Source organism: Galendromus occidentalis, unplaced genomic scaffold (assembly GCF_000255335.2).
Source record: "Galendromus occidentalis unplaced genomic scaffold, Mocc_1.1 scf7180000077497, whole genome shotgun sequence".
NCBI classification, from domain to species: Eukaryota; Metazoa; Arthropoda; class Arachnida; order Mesostigmata; family Phytoseiidae; genus Galendromus; species Galendromus occidentalis.
In genome coordinates this window covers 1736893-1745063 of record NW_003805485.1, presented here as the reverse complement: position 1 = coordinate 1745063, position 8171 = coordinate 1736893, and the positions used below count along the sequence as shown (strand labels likewise).

General features: G+C 52.3%; 1 protein-coding gene across 1 annotated transcript in view; it reads left to right on the top strand.

The window, feature by feature from the left end:
- The window catches only part of LOC100905009 (somatostatin receptor type 2), a gene marked incomplete at its 5' end in the record, with an annotated part of 123575 nt that overhangs the window by 45382 nt on the left and 70022 nt on the right, over window positions 1-8171 (top strand). The gene's annotated exons all lie outside the window — the stretch shown is intronic.

Sequence of the window (8171 nt, the reverse complement as noted above, 5' to 3'; positions counted from 1 at the left end):
ACAGCGTGAGAATAGAGAGAGCACAAGGACGTCCGACGAGAGAGAGAGAGAGCGGGCCATAGAACGTCACAAAGAGCTTGGATGGGCGCGTGTATGTATGCGCTCACGTTGATAACACCGAAGCGCCGCAGGAGGAAACTCGTTGAAAACGCCTGCACTTGAAGTCGCTTTTATAAATTATTGCAGCTCCTTACCACCTCGTTTCTAACCTCGCATCGCCTCCTCTCGTTCCTTCCCGTTTCTGTCTTTTCCCGTTCCCCTCTTCGCGTCGCATTTCTTCTCCCCTCTGCCCCCGGGGGAAGAGGGCGCGACGCCGCTCGCAACAGCAGTCGAGAACGCTCGCGCCGAAACAAAAGCTAGCCCAGGGCTCCATTTTGCTAAGATGGCGTTTCAAGTCCACGATTTATGCTAGCTCATAGTTCGTCATAAATAAATTTATGGCTTCAGCAAGTAGTGGTGGGAAGTAAGAGAAAGCGACTCTCTCTCCTCTGTCTCTCTCAGAGTTCCTGTACTACGACCGTTTCGGCGCTCGAGCCTGAACGGGGTTGCTAGGCGGATCGAAGGCTTGCCGTCTGACTGGGTGGAGTAGATACTTTACTCAGAATGAGCAACTAGCTCACGATTAGCATTTTCTGTTCCGAACAAGATTTACGCTTTGCGGAGCCTCCATTCAACCTGCGAAGCAGACGCCCTGAAAACGACGACTGAACCGCCTATTCATCCTTGCTTTGTTTGGAATTTGAAGTATCTGAGTATTCATGCATGGTCTCTATAGAAGAAGCTCTTTTTATGGTAATAACACCGGCGCGCATGCAAAGCGTGCGCTCGAATTTCATATTCCTCGGAACGGCCGGTATCACACTTCAGTAGTGAGGCGGGTAAACAGTCGTCTCAACTTTGACCTTGTCGGCCCTCAACTTTAAACGGTGGCAATATGACCTCGGGAGATTTCCTGAGACGCGGAATGAGACTCTTCCATGATTGAATCTGATGACCTTACGACATCGTCTGAAAGACCGTCGACGAGCGACTGATACCGCAGCCTCTGACGATATGGCCGGGCCAATCGAATGATTTCGCTCTCTCCGCTCTTTCTCGAGGCGAGAGACGGTGCTGAAGGATCCTCGTACCTGATCTGAAGCAGCCGTCTCATGCGCACCTTGATGACGTTTGCCGGAAGTGTCAGGGCTTTTCGGATTACTCTACGTTCCTTGCCTTACGAGCCATCAGGGGGGGGTTAGCCCACCGCCGGATTTCACGAGCAGCTCCAGGGGTGAGTTCCTGCGTGAACTTAGATGAGGGATGGGCGAATGCCTCGACGCCTCCCCGTGTCACGAGAGAAAATGAAGCCCCCTTCATTTCCACCGATTCGCGGCGGGAGGCTGCTGGCAGCGTGTTCGGTACAGCACGCACCACAGCGAGCTGGCGGAGTGTTCGAGCTAAGCAAGGAACAGAATGCTCTTCAGCTTAGGTATTCTGAACCGTCAGCTAAGATTTCGTTCGGTTTTCCGCCGTGAAAATTAGGGCGGCTGTATGGCGCGGGACTAGTGATTGAATGAACATGCCCACAATTTAGCTCCTTTGCGCTTAGTTCCCGTTATTCTCTGCATCGAAGGACTGAGTCTCCTAAAAGCCGTCACGGCTGCCGGACTCTCGTCCCTGAGGTATTCCAGAAGGAGGAAACCATTTTTGGGAGCCTCGTCGAGGCTCCCGATGTTTCCGAATATGTCTCTTCCGTCTATTCGAATCGGAGCGAGACCAGACCGAGGTTTTATTGCATCAATCCAAGGTGGATGCGTCTATTGACTGCCGCGATATCTGCAAACGCGTAATGACGCCGATCCGTGATTGGATACCGGATACTCTCATCGTTCCGCGACACCTATAAAAAAAGATTGGTAACCGTAGGTCTATGATGATAGTACCTATTCGATGTCACAGAGGAACCGGAACCCTCGCATTCGATGATGATCTCGATCTGATTCCTCAGTTCCAATCTATCGGATATTCGGATATGGTGACACTCGAGTTCCGAGACGGGCGTGAGACTCTTATGGAGCATCTCCCGGAAATTCTCAGTAACTCGTATTGGCCTCTCTCCCCGCCTGCTTCGCTCACCTTCCGTTCTCTCTCTGCGGCCGCGTTCCTGTTCATCTCAGAGCGCGAGCCTATGGGGGACATCATCTTCGACATCCGGCGTGAAGTCGACTGTTCGCGGTCCCTTGAGAGCTTTCGATTTGTCCCACGTAGAATGAGCGACGGAAAGATCATATCTGGAGGCTCTTCGCTCTGGAACGAAAATTGGAGGATCGGCTCTTCAGAGCTTTCCCGCGAAGCCAATGTTAATGCTGCTCATGAGTCAAGAGTCTTTTTTATCGAATCAAGGATCTGTGAGTCCGCGGCCCGGAGAATCGTTTGGAAGCTCCGCAACCGCAGAGGATCCAACCAGTCTGTCGTCCGGTGGGGGTTCTATCATTGCCATTGGATTCAGGGTCGCGGGGAGGAGTGTCTGCTGATGAGTCGAACTCAAAATAACGACATCGGTTTTCCGGAATCCTGGCTAGGGGGAGTGGGTTTACGGCTCGGACCGAACCGCGAGCCAAACGAGAGCCCCCATATACGCGACGGTCTTACCGGATCCTAGTGAGCATTCAGCCGACTTCACCGTTATCCTGAAAACGATAATGGTAGTTTCACTGCATTCGATCAGCAATAGGATGCGACACCGAAATTAGTATCCTCAAATAGTCGCTGCCGAGAACCGTACCCTACTTCCGCGTATGCGGAGGATCGAGGCGTCCGGAACGGATAAGATCGAACGTTTGGCTTCTTATTCTGAATTCATTATATACACTCTTCCGGAAGCTGAACTGTTCCACTTTTCAAACTACGTTCGCGCCCTCCCTCGACCCTGGAACCCTGTCTGGGCTTCTCGGAAAGCGTTTCCGGCTATGATCTCACTATCGGCTGAAACGACGTCTCTACTCTCGGAAACCGGCGAACCTGCTCAACGCAGACGGCTGGCAGATGAAGTCGCCTTTCTCCTCTTATTCTGCTCTCGCTCCATACCTACTACTCGTCGCGAGGTCGCACCGAAGTGGATCCGCAGAAGATGGCGACTCAAAGCGGGACGTTTCTAAAGAAAATGCATCACCGCAATCATGGGCAGTCTCGCAAAAGATCCAATACGAATGTGAAGTGGGAGTTCCTCTTCGGCCTAAACAGACCTTCAACGAACTTGCGTCGAGAGAAATTTGCGTCGAGCGTCACAAACACGTATCGATTACAAGGCAGGAAGAAAAAATGAAATCGATATCAAGCTACAGAAGGTATCGAGTTTTCTCTCGTTGAATCAGTCGCAAACAAGATTTCGTCTCGCCGGAGTGAACCCCAAACGCTCCTATGCCCTAGGGAGCCTCCGTCGAATCCCACGTGTCGACATGATCCATGTACGATGTCAGCTCCAGGTATGTTATGGGAAGGCTCCTAAAACAGCGGAACTCCGCCAGCCTGAACAATCCACATATTCTCGTATCCTTGCCGAGCGCCGACCCGATCACGGCCGGACTCGAATTTGCATTCGGTTTTTTCGACAGGGATTACGAGACGAGCACGTTCCGTGCCGTGTCGGCGCGGGTTTCGGTCTTATTGCATTCAGCGCGTTCTTCGCACTTGCAGCTGTTGCAGGTAGTTCGAAGCAGATGTTCTAGGTGGTTTCCAGCAGCTGCCGAAGCTGTTTCTGCCGCGGACGATGTCTGACTCCACGGAGCGCTCGACTTTCTCGGGACTCTCGTCACGATAGCGGAATTACAGAACGACTAAGATCGACTCCGTCGTCGACGTTACACGTTCGCGCACTTCGACTGAGCGAACTGTCGCCCTTTAGTCGCCGTATCTCTAACGGCCCGAACGACGACATTACGTCTCCCTGAGTGCCGTCTTCGGAGCGAGGGAACCGTCCGTCGCATCTCCGCCGGCCGAGGAAGTTTGAACCGTCGTCGTACCATAAGGCTGATACTGCTCGAATGCAGATGGAATCCGAGCTGTGTACATAAATCGATGCTTCGTCGGAGACATCGGCCGCGACTTCGAGCGAATACATGAGTCGGAACCGCCACTCCGATGACCTGTGCCAACATCGTCTGACCCTGTCGCGGAACATCTGAAAATGGGTGCTTATGCAAATCTCCTTTTCGGAACTACTCTCACACTCGATCGCGTTCGATGGATTCGAATTCGATCGACGTATCTGCCCCTCGGTTCTCGCGACGCAACTCTTCATTAGCGTGTTTGCGTCGGCGCGTTGTTCTGATTTCGATGGAGCGGAAAACTTTCTCGTCTCGAAGCTTGGGAAAAAACGAAATGGGAAGAGAGTAGCTATCTGATGGAGTATGACCCAACTGGTTCCCGACCCCCCTGCGTCCGAGCAAGGCACGTTCAGCTTGTACCCGATACGCGACCTTGTAGCTTGATGAGTGACTACGTACAAGTCCCCTAATGGAGTTCGTTGGAAGAGTTCGGGCGTTGGGTCGGGTTCGAGGCGAGAGCCTTCGATTCGTCGCTCGTCGACGTCGCTTTCGGAAGCGATTTTTGTCGCAATTTTGAGCTGTCTCGATGCGCTGTCTTCGGGGTGAAGCGAACGCCCTCTAGTTCAGAGGACCTAGCTCGTGAATCATTCACCATGTATAATGTGGCTCCGCCCTGAAGTCGGCTAGCTGCTTCTAACTATGGACTTCCGCCGGCCGTCCAGAACGCCATCATTTACAGAGGATTATTGTTTGTGGCGGTAGAGCGAACGAGCGGGCGTTCTTCCACCGACCATCGCTCATCCGGCCTCATTTCTATGGATTAGTTGTTCATCTACATCGTTATCGCTATTGGTTCGACATTATTCCTTCCGTGTGTCGATCGCCATCGCTCACTCGGTAACCAGTCCATGCCCGACACCTTTTCTCCGACTGCTGAGCCGCGGGAGGTTGAAGAGATGAATAGCCCGGAAAAACTCATCTGGGCACCGATCGAGCCGCCAAGTCCTAAAAAACTGGAAGTTTCACAAAATTCTACGATCGTCGACATTCATCGGCATTTCCCGGGGGAGTGAAAGCGTTTCTCCGGTTTTTCTTCGTCGAATTGTTTTTCCCCCTGAATTTTTTCCTGAAAATTGCTCGAGGGGGACATCTTTAGAGTCGGGCGGATTGTCCTACTCCATCTTCTCGAATATTGGCCGCGATATGCTCGTAGGAACGAGAAACTAACGGTGTCGTGAAAGCAAGGCTGCGAAGTGTTCTTTTTTGCGACTCGAGACGGTTTGCCACACCCTGAGAAAACATTTGTGATGTTATTTTCGCCACCCGCAAGAACTTCCCTCCTTCACGCTGCTGAACAACACGGATGGTTCGCGTCAAAAAGTTTGTTAGCGAAAAACTGGAAACACCAAAACTTTCCGAGAAGAGCGCTGTTCTCCCACACGGCCGGATGGGAGAACGCATGAACTCGTGAAAAATACCAGCCGAGCCGGATTCGGAAGCTGATTCTATCTATGACTGAAACCGAAGCTGACCGAGATTGTCCAGAGAGAGTTTCCAGTAAACACCGCAGCAGGTATACGGGGAAATAAACAGCCATTCGCCCGCCCACGCGGCCGCTTGGTAGCTGGCAGCTGGAGCTCTAGCTCAAAGGTGATGGAACCAGCCTCGAGAGCACGATTCGAATGCGCCATGCGGTTTAGAAGATCGGAATGAGTTTAGACCTGACGTCGGGACTTGTTTTCAAAGAAGCCAGACACGCCTTGAGTCGCTCCCATAGCACCTCGCTCACCCGATCCAGACCGTACTCGAGATTTCCATCTTCGAGAATCTCTCTAGACCGATCTTGTCGTAATTGAGCGGTAAGGGCAAAAGAATATTTCTGAGCACTTGCCGTCCGGGCCGTCTCCATGTGGGTCTCGAGCGCCGGGCTCACCAGGTGGAATCCGGCACTCACCTCAAGATCATTGCTCTAAAGGGCCTCCGATGAACGGAATCGAGAGAATTCCTCGTTCAGGAAGACAAGGCCTTGGCTCCCTGAGCCCAAGTCCTACCCGAGGGACCTGAATCCCACAAGCAGCGATTTTCGTGACTTCGCTCCGGGGAGGAATTCCGCCGCAAGAACCAACCACGACACACAGACACAGAGTCCATCCACGCAAACCACGATCGATTGTCGCGGACCTATAGGTTTGCCATTTACGTTCGGCTCGTGTTGCGGAACGATTCGTGCGGTGGGACGATGCGGGGCACCAAGGTCATCGAATGATCATTTTTCATGCTTTGCCCCTTGAGGAAAAATGGAACACGTTATTGTTTTCCGAATGCATCTCCATTTCATGCTCCCCGCGGACCCACACGGTACTCGCGCGGGAGAACCTGCTATCGACAAGTCCGGAGAAAGTACCTACTCAGAGTTCCGAAGAGTATCGAATGTGTTCGGGTGACGAATGCGAAAAAGAATGTTCTCACGGAAGTTGCTTTCCGTTATCAGAGGTTTTGTGTACACGTAAGCGCGCGAGCAACCGTGCGCTACAGCTCTCGAATGCGTCGATTATAAGACACTGTTTACAAGAGATTCGCAGATTCTAGTGCGGGATAATATAAGCCGCGAGGGAAGAGACGCATATATGTATGTCCGCCGTAAACACACCGAGCTTCAAACAAACACCTTATCCGACTGAGTGCGTTCCATCAAAGACTGGTGGAAATAACCAGTTGAGACTGAAAACAGCGGATTATCCCTACAAGCGGCCCCATCCTTCCCGAGCTCGTTGCGAAACACATTGCCGACCATGTCCGGCGGGATCTTCCAGGATCCGAGACCGAGGCTTTCGAATGGAGGAGCGGAATCTTGCGAATGTCCTGGAGCTGCTTTGCGCCGACCTCTGGCTTCGGACGGCCCAGAATCAAGCCTTGCTCAGGACAAGTCTGAACTCCTTGGCATCAGTATTTCGAGTCGCATGTACCAAAGTAAAAAAAAACCGAAGCCGACTCCCGGCTAATCACGTATTTCTTTCTTTTCAGGTGAGTGGCAGCTTCCATCCGTGAGAGCACGACCAAGGCCCGTGAACGCTCGAAATACTCGCGTAAAGAAATGCAAGCTTAATTGGAACGGTAAAGTTTGGTCTACTCCATCCATGGTCGTGATCTCCATCCCGAAGTTAGTTCGACCTTCGCGAACGCCAACTGCCGAAATCTTTACAGTGGTCTTGCTTCGGGAACGTGAACCGTCGAAATTGCGATAAAGACCGCAGTCAGGTTGACAGTGCCTGAAGCCGCGGTCAAGGCAAGGAGATTCCAATAGGAGAAGAGCCTCGTCACCAACCTCTGGGGACACGTGCTCGCTTGCCACGCCTAATGAAGCCAGGCGGTCTCTCGCTCATGTGTCCGAATATCGGAGCCGCTCCGCGAGCCGACTGATAAGAGGCTCCTGTATCAGAGTCTTACCCTGCCTGTGCAACCTAGCCTCTCACTAGAGACATCCGCGAGCGGCACTATCGCAACGGCAGAGCTAAAGGTCGAAGTTCTCGCGTTAACTTGAGTTGTTCTCCAAACTGAATTGGGGACATGTCTGGGGGAATTCCCTCCATCGTCTCAGGGGGGGGGTGATCGAGGTCAATACGCATCTTCAGGAAGGGGAGAGGGGGCGGGAAATTCGAAGCCGCCCGGAGCCCAGCGCATAGGCTTGAGAAATAATCTCAGTACTTAGTCAGTTCCATTCCTCTTCGATTAGCACCGGAGGATTAATGCGGCATGCCCTGTTTGAGCGGTTCTCGGGGGAGCATCGAGCAAGATACCCGCTGCCATGTAAATGGAAGTTAAAATGTCACACTGCGGCAATGGATATTATTTGTGGTAGCGGTGCGGCGTCCAATTTCCGAGAATTATCCCAATTACCCGATGCTATTATGGATGCAACATTCTATACGGTACATTCTCCGGGAAAAAGTCTCACGGCCGGTCACCGATAGAGATGCGGTCGACAGAACGGGACCCTCCGATGAGTGTAATGAATGGTAGACGTGGAAACAAACGTCCCTCTCTCCAGGAGAGATGTTCTCGCTCCGTTGTCCGGGAAAAAGCGGAAACCGGGCGAACAGATAGTCTCGCATAGAAAACAGATCGCTACAAACGTTGGAGGTC